This window comes from Ambystoma mexicanum, chromosome 10, assembly GCF_040938575.1.
Source record: "Ambystoma mexicanum isolate Mex_15411 chromosome 10, UKY_AmexF1_1, whole genome shotgun sequence".
Classification (NCBI taxonomy): domain Eukaryota; kingdom Metazoa; phylum Chordata; class Amphibia; order Caudata; family Ambystomatidae; genus Ambystoma; species Ambystoma mexicanum.
The window spans coordinates 1,432,872,760-1,432,899,329 of NC_090932.1; the positions used below are offsets into that span (position 1 = coordinate 1,432,872,760).

Genomic DNA, 26,570 nt, shown 5'->3' on the forward strand with positions numbered 1-26,570 from the left:
CTGCAAGAAGAAAAGAATCTAAGTGCAAGGGTACTGTGAGGGGTCAGAAATGAGAGGCGGACACAAAGTTGTAATTTTCTCAACATTTTTCATGATTATTAAAAATAAAAGGGGGATGGGATTAAAGGCCTATTTGTCCCTATCCTTAAGTTCCTGCCTATCAAACTAAAGCTAAACAAATTGACCTTGTGCCCAAATATATCTGACCCTCACACTAACACATACAGCCAAAATGTGCAAGGTAAATGTGTCTGTTTTCAGTCCAAAAAAATAAACAAAGTTCACAAATTAGAGGAGCAGACGTGCACGTAACTGACAGACCCCACCCCCTCACCTCTGACCTATTGGATGAATAACAAGAAGACACTGTGCATGATACATGGCATGATTCCAATATTGCATCGAGTGTATGAGAGACGTTATGCATTCAGACAACTGCATAGAATATACCCTCAAACTGAAGTGGTAGCAGGAGCTTTGGTGACACCACTGAATATCGAGGAGCTGTAAAGAGAACCTGACAGGTGCAATGTGATGTCATAAGGAGAAGATACAATGACGCACTGAAACAATATAAAAATACTTAAAGAACAAAGGGCTAATTGAAGAAACAAGAGTAAGCATATATAGAAGTGAGAAGAAACCATATATACAAAGAAGATAAGTAACCAGATGAGTAGTGAATGTATGTGCGCAGAAACGCAAGGTCGATGAGCCATATAGAAGCTTGCAGCAGTAGATAATATAACAGGGATAAAGCGGCCATGCTGCAAAGATGGACGCCAGCTCTCAATGATAGTACACAAAGAGCTTGAAGGAAAGGGATCAGAGCTGCAAAGCTGACAAAGGCAGGAAATATACATTTGTGCATGAACAAAGAATAGCTGTTGACCAGAGATCAAGGATGGCACAGCGAGAAGCTACTCGATAACTACAAGGGTATTTATGAGGATAAGCAAAGTACACAGGACATATTTCTCTTAGATTAAGTAAATGAGCGTACATTTTCAAAAGCCAATTATTGACACTTGAAGATGCAGAAAAGCATATGTGAGATAGAGTCTAAAGAGGCCAAAGAGGGTAATGACATTTGACATAATTGAATCAAATAAGCACTAAATAAAAAGTGAAATTGACGAAATCGTGGTCTGCTCACACGTGCTGAAAGACCAGAAAACAAAGGCTACTCATGAGCTTCAGGCGAAGATAACGATGTACCTTAACTCCCTTAAAGTTCCAGAGAAAAGAACATGCAGCAAGGTCAAGTACAAAGAAGAAGTCTTGGTTGAAGGCTTGGCTAATGAAAGATCGTAGACTAATTGAGCAAGTGGGCAGCAGTCTGATTTTGTTCCCTGCACCTGGGTTTCGATTAGCTTATGTGCTGCTAACGAGCCAAGTGCCCAAGGTTGGGAGAAAATGCCAACCAATTAAAGGGCCCATGTGATGGTGGACCATACACTGTTGCAGAAACAAATCTGCTGCTGTTATGCTGCTATAATCTGTATTATACATAGTTAGATGGAAGCTTAAGCCATGTCTCACAGACCAGGGACAGGCAATAATGATACTAACACTTACAGAACTGATAAGTAGATATGTTCCCCTAACCAATCCCTCCATCCAGTAGGTTTTATTATTTGCCACGTAGGATGCCATCATAGCTGACGCACATCAAGGTATAAAGCCTTTGTGTACCTGAAATGTAACTGAGAGTGTGTGGACTACAACTTGTGTTTCGCCAGGTTTCCCTACTTTATTGAAGTGATAATAAAGTAGTATTTTGCCATATTCTTTGAGTCTGTCCAGTTATTTGGGTCCAAGATTATTTGTTATGGTAATTATATTCTGCGCAGAGACACGCCAGAAAAAGTTCTACTGCACATTTTATAGCGGTGCAGATGGTTCAGTTCCAGATTCTTGACCTCTTCTACCATTAGCTGGAAGACCGCAGGGATCGGTGTTGTAACACATGTGACCAGAGACAGTTAGCAGGTGCCCCTTTGAAGAAATTCCTGTCCGGTACCTGCACGCATCCTGTGGACTGAAGGCAAACTGGTCGATTGGGGAAGAGTCGATACTGAAGACAGAAAAAAAAGAGGAAGCGAGAATAGACTAGAAGAAAAGTGAAGAAATAGAAGCCCAAAGATTGAAAGAAAATAGAGGAAGAGAACAGGGAAACTATAAGAAGGGAAGAAGAAGAAGAGGAAGAGTAAGATGATGAAATATACCATATTATTAATGGAAACATGATACCCATTGAAGCATAAGAGCGATGGGAAGAAGAGAGAGAATCGCAACAGCCCCGCTGGGAGCTGCTAAGGATACAAGAGTATAGAGATGGGCTGATGAGCATGAGGCAGAAGGCACAGGGAAAAGGATTGCGGATCTATATAGACAAATGAGTGAGAAGTGTGTTTATGAGGCTATGGGGAGCATCACAGCATCTCCACCAAAGGAAACAGGAGATAGAGTGGATAACACACTGATGGACAAGCATAGAGCGCATTCCCTAAGTAGACTAGATCTTGATGACAAGAACAGAGATCATAGTAATACCTGTTGGGGTATAATAATGTCAGATGAAGAGAGGGGGGAAAATGAGAAAGCGCAAAGAGAAGGTGCATGCATCTTTGTAGATCCGAACATAGAGAGAGGGGTTAACTGGTCAGATTTAGAAGACCCAAAAGACAAAAACACCAGAACCAACACCATATTCTGAGCAACCACCAGCAGGGACGCGTAGTGCAGGGGATATGTCTCTACCTTATGGAAACAGGTTAAGGTCACTGCCAGGAAGAAGACAAATGGGTGAGACTAGCCCCACCTGGAAGACGCAAAGTGTAGACGGATAAGATTTTGTTTCAGGATTTACTCAGTTCCCGTTATTAGAGAAAGCGGGAGGATGACCACAATATATTCCATGGCTGCAAATGGACAAAGAGAACTTGAAATGTAAATTACCTAGTTTGACTGCAGGCACAGGAAATGGATTTATGAGCTAGAGAGAATGAAAGTGGGAGTGACCTTAGCAGTGGGTGACATTAAAGGCCTTTTGGCTGCTATTTTAGGGGAGAGTGCTGTCGACATTTGGAGACAGTCAGTGTATGCAAGTATAACTGCACAGAACATGACATATGATGGAGCATCATTTAATAATAGCAGAGCTGACATTTGGATGGCGCTTAGAGTACAGTATCCTGACACATGAGACATGGGTGAGATTATGACTAGGAAAATGGGGGAGGACGAAGATCCTGTTGCTTTTATTCAAGAGATTCAAGAAGGTTGGTGTCTCGAGACGAGAGAACCGTTGGATCAAACAGTGGCATTATTTTATCATCTTTTATGTCATGGACTGCCTGAGCCAGTGCAGTGGCAGATGAAGAAACAGGGAGGGGTGGAAGCAAAGCCATGGCCAGAAATAGAGTTGACATTGTACATCATTGTTGATTATTACAAGAGAAGAAGGAGAAAAAAGTTGAGAAAGGATAGCAGGAGGAAGTAAAGTTAATTGTCAACAATTCTATATAAGGAGCAGTATTGACGAGTGGTGAAGGTGTGGCTACAAAGCGTTACAGTCAGTACAGCAAACCAATATAGTACACCCTATGGATCAGAGTGGGTACACCTTTTGGCCAAGAGGTAGAGAGACTGCACCTAGAGGATGAGGAGTAATTCAAAACCCTCAAGGGGGAGGACGATTTAATGGAGGACACCCACAGCAATGCTGGAATTGTGGGAGAGCAGGACATATAGCCCGAACATGTAGAAGTAGAGGAGGAGGCATACAACAAAATAATCAAGTTTCAAGAGGGAGGATCGTCTATTCTCTGCAGTATAATACAGAATCACATGAATATTATGTTCATGATTACACGCAGAATCAGACAAGTGTGCCACAAATACAGCAAGCACTTCAAATCCTGTAGTAAATGCAGGTGCCACAAGGGCAACCACAGTGAGCACCCAAGCATCCTTTTGCCCCAGTGGGACATGGTGACCGATCACGGGAGGAGCGCAGGACCAGCCTCATTTTGGTATATATATAAGCTGAGCCCCCTTTATTGTACAGCGGATTGCTGCTGAAACACCAATGGAAATGTAGTTCATTACATTTCCAATCCAGTAACAAGTCAACCCTGTTTGCTTGCATGAAACTAAGCAATGAATCTCTAGAATATTTTGTGATTCTTTAACCAAGGCTATTGGGGATACAGCATGAAATTGGCAGTCATTTGGACTTATCCAGACTGTTTCAATTAATAATAACCGGTTGGGTTACGGAGCTCGTAGATGGATTGCCATCCCTTGATTCAACACGAAGCCCTGATGAGGACCGGGTACAGGTCTAAACACATGTTGGCATTATTGGTCTGTTTTGAAGACTATAAAACGATTTTATGATCTTTTGATTGGACTACCCTTGTTGTGTACTTCTTTTCAATTAGGGAATCGAAATACTTATGGTATACCAACCAACTAATTCATTATAGGAGTGTTTTTTTAATTGTATTTGGGAGTAGGGAGTGCATGGGGTTGAGTCTCACAGGTTCAACAAGCACAAGCAGAGTTGCCACAGTACACAAGGAGCAACAAGCAACAGTGACACAATGGAGACCAAACACATGAGCTCCACAAGCTTCCACACCCAGGAAAGGGAGTGTAACAGTAGTGGGAGGGAATCCCTTTAAGGGTGCAGGGATGAATTTGTATCCACAATAGGAAGACCCACAGAATGAGTTGATGTGTTCAGTACTATCTGTGACACCAGACCCAAAAGAGGAAACAAGGGTCAGGGTAGCGATAGGAGGCAAGTCATTTTCCTTTCTTATGGGTACAGGAGCAACTCATTCCTGTGTTCGTGAGGGAACATACTCAATCACTATGATTGCACAGGGATTCTCTGGGGCAACATTTTTGGTTCCTTTTACTGATGAATTACCACTTTCTATAGGTCAACACGACACGTAAATGCCACTAGTATACTCTGAGCAGACACCAGTTAATATATTAGGACGTAACTTGATGGCAAAAGTTAACATGGAGATATCCTTTACTGAAAAAGGGATAGTGTGTTTGACTCCAGGGGACATCACATGAACATTAACGTGAGAGAATTTAAAATTAGCCTTTACCTAGCAGAAAGCATTATGAGGGGTCCCTTTAGAACCAGACATATTTTTGTATGGAGTACATATGTTGTTGCTGTGGCTTCCTGCACTGACAGGGAAAATATTGAGAATACCTGATGAATTTTTATTTAGACCATAAATATCTATGTATGATGAGGAGGGACAGGTTATTCCCCTAGAGCTAGAGGCAGCAACAATAAATCAAGAAAAGGTGGTTGTTCATGGAACAGATGAGGGAAAAGCATGGAGAACAGCGATAGCCCTTTAGGAAGGATACAGACTGACAGATTTGACAGATGAAGACTTGTTTAGAGACGAATATTCAGACAATGAATTAGTATTTTTCATATGTCTCACTTATTGGATGAACATTGAGAATAGAGAAATACCACAGAGGATGGAATTGTTAATAAAAAAACACTGTTCTTCCAGGAAGACTTAGAGAAGGCGCCAAGCATCTTATGGACAAAGATATGATGTGGGTCTATTGAGTGGATCAGGAGCAGTGAAGATTAAGCTTAAGCCAGGAGCTATTTTGCCACATGCAAAACAGTATCCTATGTCCATAAAAGAAGATGAAGGCATATTTGAGACCAGTTTTCCTTTAATAAAGCAGGGAATATTAGTGCCATCAGAATCCCCATGTAACATGACTCTTTACCCAGTGAAGAAACCACATGGGGGGTCATTGAGATGTATTCAGGATCTCTGCCCTTTAAACAATATTTTTGAAGCAGAGTTTCCTTTGGTTCTGAATCCCGCTACAATATTATGTTACATCCTAGCTAAAGTCAAATATTGTACAGTTATAGATTTAAAGAATGCCTTATTTTCAATTCCCCTTCATGAAGACTCACAGGATTTGACTTCCCTTTTGTTTAGAAATCAGTGACCAAAACACACGAGACTAACTCAAGGCTACTTTGAGTCCCCAGCAATCTCTAATAGGGTCATTCAGGTGGACATAGGTAATGTACAACTTGAGAGCATGATAATTCAGTATGTGGGTGACATTTTAGTGTGCAGTAAGATTGAGGAAAGATGCAGGGAAGATTCTGAGAAAGTACACAAAGTAGACAAAGACAAGCTACAATATTGTCAGGAAGAGGTCCTGTATATAGGACAGCTCAAGCGGGGAGAAAAGTGACACCTGAAAGAACAGAAGCAATCATGAAAACTCCATAACCTGAGATAGTAAGGGGAATGCAGATGTTTCTGGGACTATGGGCCTCATTCCGACTCAGGCGTTAAGGGGTTTACGGCGCCGTAAACGGCGCCGACCCTTAACGCCTGATTACAAGGTTCCCTTTGCGGGATGGCTGTTTAACGCCTGCTTTTTGCAGGCGTTAAAAGCCATGCCGCAAAGGGACCTTGGCGATAATTACGGCACCGTAATTTACGGTGCCGTAATTATCGCCTTTCCCCATTCCCATTATGCCCTATGGGGCAAAAATGGGAAGGGGCCATTGGTGAATGGGGAATTACCGCCCCACTCACCTTGGAATGGGGCGGTAATTCCGCCATCCACCATGGCGGAATTGCAACCTTAGCGGCATGGACCATGGTGCTAATAGCACCATGGTCCTCCGCCAAGGTTGTAATGAGGCCCTATGTAATTATTGTTGCCATGGGTTTTTGACTACAGTATATATATGACCACTTTTAAAAGAACGCACGGAAGCACATATATTCAAAAGTAATATGACATGACTGAAGGATTTGAAGAATTAAAAAGGGTGATTTGCACAGCCCCAGTGTTAAGAATACCAGACAATAATGAAGAGTTTTACTTATTCTCACATTCAAATGGAGAAGTGATGATAGCAGTGCTTACACAGAAGAAGACATTAGAACATGGACACAAACCATTAGCCTATTATTGTGGGATTTTAGACCCAGTGATGAAAGGACATTATACAAGCGCTAGCAGCTGCTGCTTCCGTGATTGAGAAAGCTTCCAGTATTACAATGGGAGGCTCAATAACATTCTTTGTCGAGCACTCCCTATTTGCCATTTTGGAGAAACCCAAAAGTACATTGACTACACAAAGAGCGTCTGAATACAAAGTGATTATTTCGAATCCAGCAATCAAAACTGCTAGATGTAGAATAGTGAATCCAGCAAAATGTATAGTAGAACCAGTAGGAAAGGAAGACTATGTACATGACTGCACAACGTATTCTGGGTTTAATGATGATATTCCCCATGTTAAAGAAAATTCTCTTGGAGGAGGAGGAATTCTCTTAATTGACGGTTCTTCAAAATGTGGCCACGTGACTGGTGAAAGGCATACTGGAATGGCAGTAGTGGAATAAAAAAGAAATTGTGAATTTTAGGTTGTGACAAGTGGGAGATTGCCTTCACATTGTTCAGTGCAGGCTGCAGAATTAGTGGCGCTTATCTCTGAACTTCAAAGATTCAAAGATGAGGAAGTGACAGTATATTCTGATTCCGCCTACGTGACGACAACCATACATGCAGGGTTGTCACGTTGGAAGTGGAGGGATTTCCTACATGCAGACAGCACTCCAGTGCAACATGTCCCTCTATTGGGCAAGCTAATTAAAGTACTAAAGCTCCAATTGGCTATCGCAGTGGTGAAATGCACTGCCTATACTAAAGGGGCAGATCTAATTTCTCACAGAAACAAAGCCGCAGACCTAGAGGCAAAACGAGCAGCATATTTTCAAAATATTTCAGATTTTGAATAAGAAGATGTTAGGCAAGGAACAGAGTGATGTTTGCTGATGCAGAAAGGATTTAATATGTTATCCATTGTACAGTTAAATGAGCTGCAAGGTCAAGCTCCACAAGAAGAGCAGGATTTGTGGAAAAAACAGGGGCGTTCGTTATCCTCCACTGAGGTTTTATGGAGACAGGACAGCACTGGAAAGCCAGTTATGCCTCTAGCATTATTGAAGGTGCTGCTGGAGCAGCTTCACTACCCTGCGCACATCACGAGAGAGTGCCTTGCTGCAACAATCAGAGAAGACAGCTTCACACCAAATCTATTAGAACATGTGGCACAGTCTATATTAAATTGCATTGTGTGCCAGAAATGTACACCAGGGCACACCTTGCAAACAGTGAGAGGAGCAATCCCTAGGCCCAATGGTCTGTTTCAACATTTACATATAAATTATGTGTATATGCTTCAAGTATGTGATGGATATAGGTACATGCTCGTAGTGATATGTCCCTTTTCCAGATGGATCGAGGCAGGTCCATGCCTACACCCCAATGCCACATGTGCTGCTAAGTTTCCTGTGCGTGAGGCGTTTCCTAGATGGGGTGTGTGCAAATCCCTGTAGTCTGCTGATGGCCCACATTTTGTAAATGAATTATTTGAATAGATTGTTCTTTTATTTGGTAAAAAACATAGGTTTTTCTCTGCCCGAGAATAGCTCAAATACAAATTACTCTAAAGAAGGGATTGCTACATTGGCTACCCCTTGCTATATTTGCCCTGGGAAACCAGCCTGCCTCAGATCACTACCCAACTCCTCATGAGTTGGTGACTGGATGCAGCATGAGAGTACCTCGTGCTTCTCTCACAGGTGTAGCAAAAACATTAGGTGAGATGATGCATGATTATTTAACAAATATGACTGCTAGTGTTTAAGAAGATTGAGGAAGACAACCAACCAACTGATTTTATAGACTCACTTAAGAAGTCTAGTTTGTACCCAGGGGACCAAGTACTCACTGTTTCTTTTGTACTTGGAAGAAGCCCCGTTTTGAAGAACCATACCTAGAAGAGGATGTCACCCCTACTGCTGTGGAATTACAAGGAAGTAGAGCCTAGCTGCACTTTAATGACGTGAAGCTCTACAAAAGAGAGACCTCGACCTCTCTGACACCCGGTTGAACATTGAAAAATACGACATAAAAATTGCATGATACATTCTATGTTGCCTGATAGGTTGCACGCATTTTTGCATGATGTTTTTGTTTACATAGTCCGGACATAATGTGAATGTTGTATTTTTGGGAAATTCTAAAAACAGTCCTATTATTCGCAGAGTTTTTATAGCTATAATAATCCAGGTCCTGTTATAAAAAGTACACATTTGAAAAGTGACTACGGGTGAACACAGAAAATTCAAAATGTTTTTTTTCCAGTATATAAAACACACCATAACAAGGAAACCAGCTACTCCAAAAGAGATAATGTGGCATTAAAATACTATGCCAATACTTCTTACAGTGACATTTTGCCTTATGTGTTGTCTTTATTTTCTTATGCTCTTCACATTTCGCGAGATATTGTTTTATAATTCAAGGGAAATACCTGAGAATGAGACATCGCTTTGTATCCCTGAAAAATGCACGAGCAATATTTTTTCTGATATTTCCTAACAAATTGCTTGATCTAAATGAGATGTTGGGGAGGATGATGAAGGTAAAAATTCATATCTTGACAAGTTGTCTCATTTAAAGAATAACATGTGGTATCAACACATGAGAGAGGTGAGGAGGAGAATGTCAGAGCTGCTACGTATGTTCTCTCATCCCTTATTCCATGAACGCATTCAGAACATTAATTGCAAGGGAAATACCCACACATGATGTGAAGTGTCTCAGTCATCTAGCAGCATGCAAAACAAGGGGGCAATTCGAAGAAAGATTGGCAACCTTATGATGGCGAGAGAAGAAATTGTTTCCACATGAAGATGGTTACATAAAAATGCAGACGATGGAAAAAGACATATTTTGGTTGAGCAGAATGCTCATATATTCATCCCTGACTGGAGAGCAAGTAAGGATTGCTGAAGAAAAGAGGTTCAAATGTGCAGTTATATGGGATATACCAGGATTGCCTTGATGCTGGCTGAGACCTCAGCTATTGGTAATTGGACGAGTTGTTACCAGTACAGGGTGGAAAAAACAAATGCTAGCATGCAGTGCACACATATTGATAACAGCACCAGTATAAATAGTGCACATAGTGAATGATGAATGCCTAAATTCATGTACTAAGTATTCAAAATTATTGACATGGGTCAAAAATGAAGCAGGACCAGTATTCATACTACCAATGAAAAATGTGAAACTGTTTCAGAAATAAAGGCGTGATCCCAGTTGGGGAAAATAAGGGAAGCAATCAAATAATTGATGTACCAGGAATGGATGGAGGAACTGCCATGCTGATGGATCATTATTGGGCTTATGGATCCAAGGCCTACATGTAATTGCATAAAAAATGTGAAGGAACGAGTTTCTTGGTGATCATAGATGTTCCTGCATTGATGATTTCTCATAGTGATTTCCATATTGACAGCTTCCCAAAAATGGATGCACATCTGAGAAAGAAATCACCACTCGGCCTTGTTCGACGAAAGGGGGAGAACTATTTTTCAGCAAAGTTTATAGAAGCTTATCACAACGTTCCAGATGAGCATACATTGTTCAGTAGAATGGCAATGATATTTACAGCCATATTCGTGCCAGGAATTCAGGCTTCAGAAAATGCCAAGTGGTTACAGATCACTAGCTGGGAGCTACTACAAATGATCAACATCAGAATAAAAGGTTTCAATGTGATCAGAGAAGTACTGAGGGCCATCAGGCTCATGACCCTCCAGAACAGGTGTGTCAGCAATGGAAGGAGGCATGTGCGCCAACATTGAGCCTTCTTGCTGTACATTCAAACCTGCCCATGATGGAGAAAATGGAAAACTGACAGAAAAAATAACTATGCTGTCAACCCTGCATGCAAAGATGGTGGAAGAAGTAGACAAGACCGAGGATGAAGATTGGTTTTCGTCCCTGTATTCATGGGTTCCAACTTGGTTGTGGAAGTCCTTCAAACTACTTGAAGCAATACTAGTGTTAGTGTTGCTGGGATTCTGCTTTATAAGAATATTGATAGAACAAGAAGATAGCAAAGAAAGCAATTGGGATGAAGATAATGATTGATGTGAATGCTATGACTGATGAGCACACACAGCCCGAAAACATCACCCGTGAGCACCTGAAAGAAAGTAATTAGGCACCCACAGGAACAAAGTTCAGTTACCCTAAGGATCAATAGAACTATTTAGGGTGTTGGGTGTTCTGTCAACCAACTGGGGAGTGCTGTCATGTGACCTGGAGTGTCGATATACACATAAAGAATGCAGGTGACCTGAGGTGAGTGACTAAGATATGGATTTGAAAAGAAATCATTCTGTGGACGAAGAATGAAAGGAATTGAGGAAAAGGGGGTGGTTGAGGACTCAACCAGAGGGGGGAATATAGAGCAGCAGACATGCATGTCACTGATCGACCCCACGCCCCCACCTCCCACCTATTGGATGAATAACCAGAAGACACTCTACATGACACCTGGTATAATTCCAATACCACATCCAGTGTATGAGAAATGTTATGCAATCAGACACCCTATTGAATGTACCCTCGAACTGAAGTTGTAGCAGGAAATTTGCAGACACCACTCAATATCGAGGAGCTGTAAAGAGAATCTGACAGGTGCAAAGTGATGTCATAAGGAGAAAATACAATGACACACTGAAACGATGTAAGAATACTTAAAGAACAAAGGGCTAATTGAAGAAACAAGAGTAAGCATACATACAAGTGAGAAGAAAACATATATACAAAAAAGGTAAGTAACCAGGTGAGTAGTGAATGTAGTGAATGTGGAATAGAAGCTTTGTGTAGTAGAAAATATACCACAGGTAAAGTGGCCATGTTGCAAAGATGAACACCAGCTCTCAATGATAGTAAGCCAAGAGTTTGAAGGAAAGAGATCAGGGCTGCAAAGCTGACAGAGACTGGAAATATAAATTCATGCATGAACAAAGAATATCTGTTGGCCACAGATCAAGGATGCCACAGTGAGTAGCTACTGAAGGGTACAAGAGGAGTTAACGAGAATAAGCAATGTATGCAGGACATATTTCTCTAAGATTACGTAAATGAGTAAATGAGCGAACATTTGTGAATGCCAAGTACTGACACTTGAAGATGCAGAAAAGCATATGTGAGATGGAACAACCAAGTCTCTAGAGGCCAAAGAGGATAATGACACTTGACATAATTGAATCAAATAAGCACTAAATGAAAGTAGATTGTCACCTCACACGTGCTGAAAGACCACAAAACAAGGCCTATGCATGAGCTTCAGGTGAAGATGTACCTTAACTCCCTTAAAGTCCGAGAGAAGAGAACATCCAGCAAGGTCAAGTACAAAGGAGAAATCTTGGCTGAAGGCTTGGCTAATGAGAGATGTTAGACTAATGGGGTAAGTGGGCAGTAGTCTGATGTTGTTTTCTGTGTTTTGATTTGCTTATGTCCTGCTAAGGAGCCGAGTGTCCAAGTTTGGGAGAGAATGCCAACCAATCAAAAGGCCTATATGATGGAGGCCCATACACAGTTGCACAAGCCTATCCGCTGCTATTATGCTGCTATAATCTGTTTTATACGTAATTTGAGTGAAATGTAAGTCATAGCTACCAGACAAGGGGCAGCCAATGATGTTGCTAAGACTTACAGAACCTATAAGTAGATATGTTCCCTTAAACAATCCCTCCATCTGATATGTTTTATTATTTCCCACATAGGATGTCATAACTGACGCACATTGAGGTATTCATCCTTTCTTTGCCTGAAATGTAACTTAGAGTGTGTGGACTACAACCTGTTGTTCACCAGGTTTTCCTACTTTATTCAATTGATAACAAAGTAGTATTTTGCCATATTCTTTTGAGTCTGTCCGGTTATTTGGGTCCAAGATTATTTGTTTTGGTAATTACATTCTGCATATAGATATGCCCAAAAAGTGCTACTGCACACAAGTATGACTCCAACCAAGCAATCCCTGCATCCAGGGTTTGACTCCCTTCCCATGGATTAATTCAGGAAGACAGTTGAAAGAGTTCTGTTCCAACAATATTCTATTCAGTTCAACGAAAAATGTCTCTTTCATCCAGCACTTCCCTCAGATTCCCAAAGTAAATGTCTCTTCCATAGATACTTGTTCAAAACCAAAGCAACTGTTTCTCTTATGAAATATTCTACTCAAGATGTCAAAATGATTACTCAGGAGGATGCAACCATAGTCTTTTCCATAGAATACGTTTCGCAAAAGGTTAATACAATGGTTTCTTTCATCTTTCGTTTTTCTTAGGTGGTCAAAATAAGTGTTTTCCTCATAGAATACGTTTGTCAGTAAATGTTTTCTTTCAACAAGATTGTTTATTTCCTGGTTTACTTGCATGCCAGGAATAGTTTACACTATGCACAACTGCTACTTTCCTGGTTCACTCGCCTCCCAAGAATAGTTTCTACTTCACACCACTGTTACTGTTTCTGCCTCTCTCGTTCCCTGCTTGTGGCAATTTTTGTTCCAGGTTTCTCTACATTGATATCCCATAGGAGAAGAATTGCACAATATTTGCCCAGTTCTTCACTTGTAGCAATGGGGGTTCCAGGTTTCCCCAAAGTGATATCTCAAATGAGGAGAAATGCATCCTTTTTGCCTTTCTTTCTCTTCGTCAAAGACTTTTGGCTTGTGGCAATGCGGGTTACAGGTTTCCCCAAACTGGCATCCCATGTAAGGAGAATTATAACCTTTATTGCCCTTCTAGCTCTTCTTCAAAAGGCTCTTGGCTGATGGCAATGTGGGTTACAGGTTTCCCCAAACTGACACCCCACGTGAGGAATATTTTACCCTTTTTGCCTTTCTTTCTCTTCTTCAAAGTCTCTTGACTGGAGGCAATGCAGGTTTCAGGTTTCCCCAAACTGACATCTCATGTGAAAGGAATTGTACACTTATTGACCTTCTGTTCTATGGAGTCAGTGTTTAAATTGCCAGCTCAAGTGTCCTTTAACTTTATAAATGTCCCAGGGCCCCCAACTCCTTTTGGCTGACTCACCGGTTTAATGTGTATTAAAAACGAAGAACATTTGTCAGATTGGTTTCTTGGCTCACCCACAGTCTGACTTGGTTCCTGCGTTGGTCTCTCACGCCTCTGTCAATGGAACCCTTGCTGTTCCGCAAGACCGCATTTCACCAGCTCTTGCAGCCACGACTTTCTCCGGAGTTCTCCTTCTCAGGTACGCGATGCCTCCAGGTGGGTGCCTGTGAACGTCCTCCTTCAGCATGGCTCACTGCTGAGACTTTGCATTGGAGCTTGTGTCATGCTTTGCATCCTCCGTGGCTTCCTGCTCCTTCTCCTTTGTCTGTACCGCGACCACCTCCTCTCCTGCTACATCACCACAATGCATAGCCAGACACGCCATTTTTAAATCTCCTGCATGGCTGATTTATTTAAGAACTAGTCTACATCTTTGACTTAAGGTTGATCCTATTGCCCATTGACTCTTCACTCCTCCTCTTTGTCTCAGTACCATAGGTATTATGAAAATTGAAGTCCATATTATTTGTATGCTTTCCAAAGCTATTTTGTTTCAAATGTTTGTTGGAATTGAGCATGTCAGAAACAGGAGTAGTGTGAACCATATGTATAGAGGTATTGTGTTCAGCACTTTTACGCAGGACAGAACCATTATAATCAAGGGATGTTAAATGTGACCCATGTGTTTCTGAAGTATAAAGCTTATTCCGTTTATGGGGTCTTTCATAGGATGTTCTTTGGGTTTTAACATGGGAGGGACTTGCACAGCGACAACACGCTATCAAGTATTTCGAGATTACAGGAACTTCATCTTCACAGAAAGGAGAATACCCCGTCCCTGCCGAGGGAGTCACCACTTCTCGCCGGGAGGCATCTCCTCCCATGTGAGCACCCCTCAGAATAACATGCTTTAAGGTCAGGATCAGGTAGCGAATGCCTTCCCCATGCCACATGGGAGGAGACTTTAGGATGGGGATCAGGGATAACCCAGCAGGATTCAACATAGTACAGATGACTGGAACTGCAGATTAGAAACTAAGGACCGGACTGAAATATAGACCAGAAACAACAAAAAACAGGACCAAATCTCTGGACTAGGATACCAAGGACTGAACTGAAGACTGGTTACAAGGACTTCAAGGAACTGTAACCCTGGATGGGAATAACAAGGGCATGACTGCAGACAAATAAGGGCACTCAGGACTGGAATCTACAAAGCTAAACCCAGATAACACAGACTATGGGCACAGCACATGGAACTGCAGGCAGGGAACAAAGTAATTGGTGGTAGGGAGCAAGGGGCTGCAGCCAGGGAACTGAGGACTGCAAATAGGGGGGCAGTGCTGCAAGGCAGGGAGCACAGGGCACTGGAAAAGGAGCAGTTTCTGGAAACAACAGGACACACCAGAAATCCAAGTATCAAAGCACAAGGGACTGGGAGGGAACTCAATCCAAGAGCCCTGTGCTCCTGCAGGCAGCTGCTTAAATACTGACCTGCCCTGTGCTGAACCAGGCTCATTAGCAGCACATGGAGCGCCACACCTGAAGGTAATCTGCCTCCTCCCTCTCTGGTCCTATGAAAATGAAAGCAGCACTGTTCTCTAAGACTTCTGGTGATTGTAGTTTTAAGACTGCTGCATAGGAATAAACAGGGAATGAGAACTGCCAAAAACCCTAGATGTCGACTGCCATATCTGAAAGTAAACCCACCCAAGACTGAATTCTTCCTCATCCGTCTGCCCACTAAAAAACTACTTAGCTGAATGATATGATCTGCAACTCTCAGACTCAGCAAAATCCTTAGGCTACACCATTGACAGCTAACTGTTCTTCCAGAAACACACAGCAAAGAAGGCCCAAATAGCCTGGCTCAGAATCACTACCCTTTGAAAATTCAAACCCTTTGGGCCTCATCACGAGTTGGGCGGTAACGGTTATTGCCCTTTCCCCATTGGGCCCATTCAGGAATTCCTTATTCCCCATTGGGCCCAATGGGGAAAATTTGCGCTATTACCGCTATCCCTCCACAGTTCTTCAATTTCGCAAATCTCTCAAAACATGGCTGTTACAACCACTCCTGGCCAAGGACGAATTCCTATGGACGCACATACCGACGCACAGACCTCACAGTAATGCACTACTGTTAAAAGATGCCAGCCCGAAGGCCTGCAACCCACACTTAGCTAAGTCTGTGCTTTAAACAATAAAAATAAAATATAGAAATATACAACATTATGAATAGGTATTGTCCAGGGAGGATTATGGTAATGAAGCAGAACCAAATAGTCTGCAATGGGTGCCAATTGGTGTTCCAGTGGCACAGTTGTGACACAAAGCTACAATCATGATATTTTGCTTGACATATTTCTATACTGATTTATAAGCTTAGTATTTAACTAGCAAAAAGTACCCGTACTTCGCACAGGTTCTGTAGACCGATGTGATAACACTCATTAATTATTGATAATCCATGATCCTGTAGGTGCCTGTTGTAAGTCGCTGAAGACACTCTAACTCTTATCTATCGGCCTTCCAGGTTATTGACTTACAGCCCATGACTGACTGAATTCCCTATATTGTAAAATGACATACCTCAATAAACTCCATATATCGACCTCCAAATGATGAAAAGCAAACACAGCTATGCCTGACATGTGACTGACTGTGCTGATCGGACATAAAACCTTGCAATTGCCTAACTTCAACTTTACTAATGTTATCATATTGAAAAAGATGAAAGGCTCAGTTTGCTCCATTTTCTACCTAGCTTTCTGTAAAAGCCACTTAAATACACTTCTCCTTGATGCCAGAACACATTTAGTCTGAAGGTAAGTATCAATGCAAATGTATTTGTGTTTCCACAGGTTTAAATCTAATCCCACCTGGGTTTTAAACAGGTTTTTGAAAGATCTCCTGGCTAATGAACTGCCCAAATCCCCATTTATCCTGCTGCTGACAAAGGACTTAGTTGTGAATGTGACAGGTTTTAATGCAAACACACCTTTTGCTATTAAAAGGGTTCCAAGAGCACATGTTTCCATGATTAACATTACTGTTACCTCTGAGTGTATTTTTGCAGAACATGTATTTATGTTTCAAGCCGTTGGGCCTCATTACAAGTTTGCCGGTCCGGTAACAAGGGTGCTGGTAAGCTATCAACACCGTTGTTACCGGACCAGCAAAGTATGAGTTCTGCTCACAGGTGCCTTTCCGTCCACCAGGTCTGACCGGTCAGGCAGACCAGCACCTGCGAGCAGACCTCGACGGATGCACCGGAACTATTCATGAATGGGGCCGGTGCATCCGGCCTCCCCATTCCCATTGAGCCCAATGGGACTCAAATGGGAATGGGGAGTTATAATTACTGGCACCCGGCAATGGGTATTTACCGGGTCCATCGGGGTGGTAATGCCCGGGTAAGTCCCTATTGCCGGGTGCCGGTAAAGTCATGACTCCGACGGCAGCCGTGCAGTATTTACCAGCACGGCTACAGCCAAGGTCATAATGACCATTCTGGGCCTGTAGACAAACTGGGCATTTTTGACTTCAAAACTTTCAGTGCTGTAGGAAGTACAGGTTGTCCAGTTAACTGGGCTTTTTTCCCAAAGCAATCTGGGTTTATCCCTACTACCACCTGTAACTTAACTAGGCAACTGCAGCTGAGGGAAGGTGCTGGAAAGGAGTCGTTTAAATGCAAATAATACCAGAGGTGTCCAGCAACTGCTTAAGAGGGACCCAATCATCAAAGGTTTGCAGGTATTTAGTTATTTTGTATGTATTTTTTGTATTTGTTTAACAGTCCTCTGGGTATCACAGAGTTTGTACAGAGTTAGAGAGATAAAGCAGATTCAGGATAATAATGTCGGGAGTAGGGACAGAGTAGTCATATTTCATGAACTACCAGGTTTTCAACAGTTTTCTGAATGACTGATAGGAGCGCTCATTCCTAATGTTCGGTGGTAGAGAGTTCCAGAGTGTGGGTGCAGAGACACATAAGCTTGCACCGCCTACCCTTTTTCTTTTGAATCTTAGGGTGAACAAAGCAAGGCAGGAGGTGGATCGTAGAGGTTGCATGAATGATTTAAAGGAGGTACTATTGATGAGATAAAGGAGGGCCTCTTTGTAAACACAGCGGTGTGCGATAAGGGTTTTAAATTCTATGCAGGCTTGGATGGTGAGCCAGTGTATGTCACGTTTGATTACTGAGATGTGCTCTGAGTGTCTAAGGCCCAGAGCTGTTCAAATGGCTTTATTTTGTAGAGGTTAGAATGTGGCGATGTTTTTGGTGGGTGTGCCTAGGAGCAGAACATTGCAGTAGTCAAGTTTGCTGATAATGATGGCTCTAGTGATAGTAAGGCAGTTGGAGGGAGGAAGTGTCTGCTCAGGGAGGTACGTTTGGAGGTGTAGGCTGTCGATGACGACAGGCCATTGATGTGTTTAGTCATGGGGAGATCAGCATCAAGGTGAACACCAAGGGTTTTAACCTGTTTCAAGACAGGAATGTTGGAGCAGTCGATTGTAAATGAGGCAAATTACAGGTTCAGGCATTTTAGTCGAAATGGGGACCCCACAATGAGCAGCTCAGTTTTGTCATTGTTGAGACAGACTTTATGAGTGGCACCCCAGTTCTGGACAATGCTGCATGTCTTGTCATGGACTGAGACTCTAGTGAGTCGTTTGCTGTGATTGGGAGGAGCATCTGAGTATGGTCCACAACGTTTGTGCAGAGGGTGTCTTGATGGTCAAAGAGGTGCTTAGTGTATGTGTTGTAGACGGTAGGTGAGATGCAGGAGCCTTAAGGGACTGCAAGAGCGGCAGCGGTGGGATCGACAGCAGTGTCTCGATGAATAGTCCAGAGGAACGATCGCTGAGAAAGGATTTGATCCAGGATACGGCATCAGCAGAGAACTCAAAGTGAATGGACAGATGTTGGCAAAGCATATCATTGTCAGCCAGGTTGAAAGCAGCAGATAGGTCAAGAAGGAGGAGGATGGGGAGATCGTCAGAGTCACAAATACTGTCTAGGTGTATTTTGTGGTCTAGCAGTACCATTCTGGTGCTGTGATTGGGTCGGAAGCAAGATTGTCTGGGACCTAGCAGTTGGTGTTGTTCTTGGAAGAGTTGCATTTGGGAGTAGGCCAGCCGATCCAACATTTTGAGGAGCAAAGGCACATTCGTGATGGGGCGGTAGTTAGTGGAAAGGTAAGGGTAGAGGAAGGGTTTTTTAAAGCAGTGGGATGAACTAGGCTGCTTTTAGGCAGGAGGGGATGGAATTGGTGGCAAATGAAGCATTTCTGAAGTCAGTAATGGTGGGAGTCAGGGTAGTGGCACAAAGCTTGACAAGGTGGACTGGGCAGGTGTCTCCCTTACAATTGGATGGTTTTAGCATACAGACAGTATTAAGTACGTCTGACTGGGAGACTTAGGAGAAGCTGAAAGGGGGAGCTGAAGGAGATGTGGGATAAGGTGAGGAAGTCAACTCATGCAACCCTGGCAGCTTAGCTGTGAGTTGAGATTTTTTGACAGAGATTTTGTCCTTCAGTGAATCCATTTTGTTAGCAAGGGCAGTTTGGATGGTCATGCACCACTCTTTGTCTGAGGAGAGGTGGGAATGGTAGGGATAGGGTTTTTCAGCTCTTTGATTATGGAGAAATGTGTTTGGGAATTGGAACTAGCATTGCTGATTCTTGTATTACAGGAATTGTCTTTGGACATAATGAGAGGGGTTTTGTAAGTGTGGCACAATGAGTGCTCAGGGAGCAACATCAGGGCTGTATCCTCAGCAGGGGACCTGCACACTGAAGGCCTGCCTGTCTTAAGTGTCTTCAGGATCACCCACTTATCCCTAGCACATGACTAGTAAAACATGGACATTTCTGTCCAAGGGACCCAATGTGCTGATATTTTGGCCCAGTGGCGGTTACATCGTCGGCTTTCAACCTGAACGATTCCTTCCTCACTCCTCTTTGCTGTGAGTTGGACTGTGGCATGAATTGCTGTATAGAACACAAACATTGTTTACTTTATATCTAGGGCCAAACATAACACATTACATTTCATATTTCTGTCCATCAGAATCCCTTGCGTTTTGTTACCAACAACATTCAAACCTCACATGTTGTAGCCCTGGAGTAGGCCACCTTCCAAGACAGCATGGCAGCTCAAGCATTATTATTTGGGTATTAACCTGTGGTACCATTAATAGATACAACAGGTATTTTTAAACAATATTTGATTGAATGTGATTCTCTCTAGTAAATGATACATGGTTAGAATGATACTTTATACTTAAATGTCATGTAATTAACTGAAACCAAAGGCTTTGTAGATTCACTGGGCAGGCAGGCACACTTAACATAGCATCTAATCTAAAGCACATACATTTAGGGCATAAAAGACAGAAATATGCCTGGTACCAACTCTCTTGAAGTTACAACCAAATATATTTGTATTTTCTGCATTATGAAAGGGTGGAAAAGTCAACTGACATGGAGCCGGCATTTCGCTGCCTCCACAGCGTAATCATGGGTCAAGTAATTAATGAGCAACAGACAGAAAAAAGCAAGAAAGAAATTCACATTGATGCTTTCCCAAGAAAAATGTGCTATGCGTGTAGGCTTTAATAAAAGAAAAATGTGAAATAAATGTGCTTCTGCATGTGTGATGATGTGTTTATAAGTAAAATGACAATGGAAACACGACTTCCAAATTTAGAAATTGTTTTGTAGATTGCACCATATCTTTTGATAGGTTAACATTTTGTCAACAGTGTGAATTGCACATTTTTCATGAGACATACTATATCTATCATGTTGCAATTTAAACAATGATTTTAAAATGACCCAAAATTTGCATGCCAGGGAGAAAGAACCAATAAGGTAAGCTCTTTTGTAAAGTCAGAATAACCAGGCCCCATTATATATAACACATATATCGATAGAACAATGTTAGCAGCACATCTGTGTGCACTTAAGACAAATGCCCTGTTTCTAAATTTAAAAAACAAATGTACCTGCCAATTTCTAGTAAAGTATCTGTGACTATTGTCTAGAATATTCATTCATGTTTGTTTTGAATGTTTGGATGTTAGTGTGATTATGAAAAGTTAGTTGGATATTCTATTTTGAATGGAAACATTAGTGAGATAATAGCAGGCAGGTTGTGCTTTCATTTCTGTATTCATTTGAATGATTGTGGGTGACTTCCCTAGCATTGTAAGCTATTGAACCACCTTTAAATCCTTGATGTACTACTTAAGAAAAAATATGACATGTTTAAATTAAAACATCCTGTTTTCGGTCCCAGACTAGTCCTCAAAGTGAACCACTAACGAGACCATATATATATTCCATTACATACATATTTTAAGCCTACATTTCTACCGGACTTACCAGAGCATTCTCCCAGACCACTCACACACCCAACACTACTCTAGTACGATGTTATAATACTCCGGAACTAGCATGGAAAAACCGTGCATATATTATCTCAACACAAACTCTTTTCTCTAAAGGAGAGTTAATATGTAATGGATGAAAACACCCCCATAGTAATACAAGCATTTCACCCTGCTTAGCCCTGCCTAGCTCCCCTGCATCTGGAAAATCATTTCCTGGCTTTCTTGCTTTTGCTTTTTTTTTTTTTCTTCTCTCTTCTTCTCATATGTCTAAGATCTGGTTACCCCAGCAGGGGACACAATATGAGTCTGACAAGGATTCAGAGATTTAAAACTACTACATCTGTGATTCTGAAAAAAAGCATAGTAACATAACATACACAATTAGGACCTGTGGGTTACACAAAAATCTCTACAGCTGGTGCATTACCCCACTGAGATACCTTCCTGAATTTTTTAATGTGCTAAACTATCTGGATTCTCAAAATCTAGGAGGAATCCCGGTTTTGCACTTATTGAGCTAATAACTAAGTGATGTCTCCATCTATTTCCGGGGAGTAGATTCAAACATATAACAAATTAGATAGAGAGCAAGTCTTGACAATTCAAGGTACTAAGAGATTATAAGCTAATCAATCAGCATTATTAAAATCAATGTATAATATTACGAAAAAACAAGTGTGATAACTGTAAAACATACATCTAATAAAATAATAACAAAGGACTGGTGATAATACGAAGTATTGCAAGAGTCTGCAAAGGTGAAATCAATGTTATAGAGACACAAAGTTGTCAGTTTTATCAACACGTAGTAGATTTCTGGTTCATAAAACTAGGAGCTCAGAGTTCAAATTGATGTTGTGTACTCAATTTGTCTTCTGCCTGTGTATTAGTCCACAGGTTATCGTCTCGACATGTTTCTGTTCTTTTCTAACAAATTGCGAGCATTCTTCAGGAGGTTTCACCCAATTCACTTTCTATTGCTGTGCTTGCAAGGAACACTTGGCTTTTATGAGTGTTATAAATTCTCTTGATCTGCTAATATAAAAACAATTGAAATAGTGTAAGCTATTAGTGCTTATATTATATTTCAGTTCATGAGTAGAACAATGAACCTGAGTAAACTGATCTTATTTATGCTGATTGATTAACGTATAATCTCTTATTACCTTGAACTGTCAAGACTTGGTCTCTATCTCATTTGATATATGTCTAAACTATCTGGATAATGTGCACAGATGCCCATGATTCCATTTCCCCTTGCAAACCCTGCAATCCAGACTCACCAACACCCCTCCCTTTTCCCTTACATTTCTCTCTCTTCGTGCAGCCTTTAAAGTTATTTTGCATATGTTTCTTTTTACCAAGGATCACCCCAAAGCTTGTCAAACTTCTTCCAAATGTTTGTGAAGATGTATGGCTCGCAAGGAGTATTCAGGTAGATTAACGTTGCAAGAACAATGCACAGGATCTCTCAAACATACCCAAATCACACTAGGAAAATAAATGGGCCCCACGAATATTTGAGAATGTTAACCAAAGCCTACTCTTGAAAACCAAACCTTAACAAATATTTGGGAAACAGAAAGCTGGGTAGATATGTGTTTTAAGTGTCTAAATTGCAGACTGAGCTCAAACCCTAGTTTCACCACTTACCGAAAGTGTGTGATCCTGGGCAAATCATTTAATCTTCATGGTCTGCCAAGATTGATAGTCCCTAGAAGGGATTCACTTATCAGCTTCCATTTTTAATTAAAACCTTACTTGCGTTTTCTACACTGTTGTTCCATTTATAACAGTGACCATTCATATATTGTATAACACAAAGTTATCTGTCTCTTGGCTTATTCATGACGCCTACTTGAAATGTAAATTTCCATGACACCCTCGAGTATCAAACCCTGTTCACACCGCTTGCAATGGCTTTTTCTGTGAAACTATGTCTGATTATGTCAATAGATATGTAAATTAAGTGGCCACGAATAAGCTGTATGGAACTGTGTGTACCTGAGCCTGCTCTTATTGCACCAGTGCATGCAAACTGCCCTGCAAAACCAGCTTGTAAAGATGGCCACCCAATGTATAAGATAAATGTGGTTCTGAAAGAGCTTCCCTCACTAGAGCTGCAGACGGTATCGAAGGAGTCCCTTCTCCAGCCGTAGAAAAGCTTTTAGGATTCCCATGTTGCTTCTGAACACATTCTGAACTCCTCCCGCAGGGATATTGGCACAACATGTGTCAGTCGCAATCTGTTTCATCGTATTCTTGGATTAACAACCCTAAATCTGTTCCAAGGATCAAAAATATGTTCTTCGGGGATTATCTGCCAAGATGTAAATATTTTTCAGCGTGGTACTAACCAACAGAAATATGTATCCCTTCTTATTCCGAAACGACAATCAACATTGAGGTGTGGGTGGAACTGAGGGGCGTCTGCCAAATGCTCCCTTTTAGGCATTGCCTTATCATAGTGGCATATTGAAAACGCTCTCCATAATTAATATTGCATGTGCTAGGCACTCATGATAGCTGCACTTTATAGTACCATCGGCACTTGCCTCGGTGCCTCATGTAAAATATCAGCTGCAAGGAAAGCAGTTCCTGATTGTGCCTTATTGGCTCAGGTTGATACCGACCATGATCGAACCAGAAGGCAAATGGAGTCAATCGATCAATAAAATAAAGCTTTTACATGAAGTGCACAGGTTTCTGTAAAACAATAAATCATAATAACTATAATAACATCAAGTGATAAGAAAATGATAACAATGATAATATCAGGCGTTGTGCGCACTACTGCATGCCGGATTCCTCCAGCTTTTGAGCACTGTACCAATAACTTATGATAAACTAGTGTTGTGGTATTCAGTTTGTGGACCTCAAAATTAAATGTATTCACCATAGTATTATAACTCAAGAACAGGGTATGCATCCAAAGGCACATTGTGAAAATAAAGTACATTATGCAAGCGGAAATTCCGAAAGAGCTAGATTGAGAACGTAAACAGCCTAAACACACCTCCACATGAAATCTTCAGGTTGAAATGAAGGTAGCCCTAAATCTGGCGGATCATCCATGGACGGACGAGAACTTTCCCCGTGTATCCCAGAAAAGGTTCTTCTTCGCATTGCCTTTGAAGCATCTTCTTGGCCATCATCACCCGTCTAAGGATCCACACTCTGTTGCCTGCTGACAGATGTGGCAAACCGGACTCATCAGAGCGAACCTCAGAGGAATCTCTGCATCCAGCACCTCCTCCACAGTCCTCACCACATTCTTCCCCAACGGCTGCTTGTGTGCATGTATGTGGCTGGCTTTATACATCACACGCCCACATGTGAAGCCGCAGGGATTGTAGGTTCTTTCTACTTCACCTCGCTCGCCTTACTGTAACTACACGGGCTACAATTGTAAATTATGCACCATGTTGTAACCTATGTACCTGCTGAATATTGTGCATGTACTTGTTTTTACCATGTACATGTTTAACAATGTTGTATCTATCCTCTATGTAACGTATGCACTCCTTAAGAAATGCACCCAGATGCCCCAGGGCCAGGTGCACAATACAAATAAAAATGTCACTGTGCAGCCAGGGGGTACAAAAATAAGGTACTATGATATGGATACAATTAGAATGACAGACTATTAAGGGTACTACTGGAAGGGCCTGAGCTGATGGGAGGGCACACAGACGGCTAGAGGTATGGGATGCAGGTTATGATGGAGAAGTGCACCCATTCTTAATTAATTGGATCTTCACACAATCCCAGAAGATATGATCCACAACTCCATCTCATGGATACACCCCCAATTTAGTGTCTTAATCTGGCATGTTCTAAGCAATGTAAACCTGACACCTCCACAGACCATAGCACATGTCTATCCATCCAAGTCGTGACCCGGGGTCACAGAACAGCACATGAGCAAACATGGCTCCTGCCGGCATTGTCCGCTGAAGACTCCATATGCAAAGGACACTAGATGCGGCAGTTTGTAGCATTGTCTCAGGGACACCAGCTAATGACTTCTGTCTACCTCCATCATCGCCCCACTGAAGCATCCATCTAGTATGCCTCTGAGTATCGTATATTCAGTATACGTTCAGCCTTTAAGATCCTGCAGAGACTGGACTCAGGAATGTCATCCATATTCTGCTGTCCATCATATGCCCAATGAATCACATTCTAGTCAGTTTCCATTTATTCTCCTCTGTAATTGAAGGGTAGAACTAAACTGAGGCCTTTCTGAACAAGTAATAATTAACTTGGAAGTCATTTTCTTTGGGCAATAGCAGAGAATTTCTGTTGGGATGGATTACGTCTTATATGAACCTATACTCATCCACATCAGTTCCAGGCAATCCAATGGACCAGCTTCTGATGCCTCTGATTTTGCTCATTCATCACTTTCTGCAGTGATTCAGCTGATTGTATAACGTACAGAAAACATGAGATGATATTGCCCAGCCGCTCCCCCACTGCCCGCTTCTCTGTATTATGGTCTCCTTCTGTGTCCATAGTTTTTCCTTTCCAGGGGACTTGATTGCGTTATAACATATTACTTTAGAAGTTGATTTGGGCTAATGGTTGCTCCCTGTTGGACTCTGGAGCATGCGCATGAAGTAGGACTGAAAAGTGCTGTCTTGCAGGAATTGATGCCAAGGTCTTTTAGACCTATGTGACTGCATCTGCATGAACTGGTTATGCATGGCACTGCCAAAGGATTGCTAAGAGAGCATGGACGATGACACAGTGGGAGGGGTGCATATGCCCCTGGGTGGGAAGCATGTGGGGAGGTCTTGTCATTTGATGCATTAACTGTAAGCTGATATTAAAGAAGGACTAAATATTAATGAAGGGATATTTTGTTTTTGAGGCAGGTGGGATATTTCTGGCAGAAGACCTAGTGAGGGTTTCCAGAATGTTCTCCGGTTTCGAATCCGCCAGGTGACCACTGACCTATGAAGATAAGGGGTCTCAGGGCAGGTTAGGTTAGAACAGTCAGTTCCAGATAGATATAGGATGCTGTGATCTTGTCTTAAAAGCCAACAATAAAGCTGTCTCTGTCATGACATTGATGTGTGATCCAGAAGAAAGGTTCAGACCAGGCCACTTCTGATCAGTCCTCAGACTTGACAATATTTCACCCATGTTCACTTACGTAATTCTGTCTGCGT

General features: G+C 41.8%; 1 protein-coding gene across 2 annotated transcripts in view; it reads right to left on the minus strand.

Moving 5' to 3' along the window:
- The window catches only part of RPH3A (rabphilin 3A), a 1,455,977-nt gene that overhangs the window by 1,031,648 nt on the left and 397,759 nt on the right, over positions 1-26,570 (minus strand). The window lies entirely within an intron of this gene.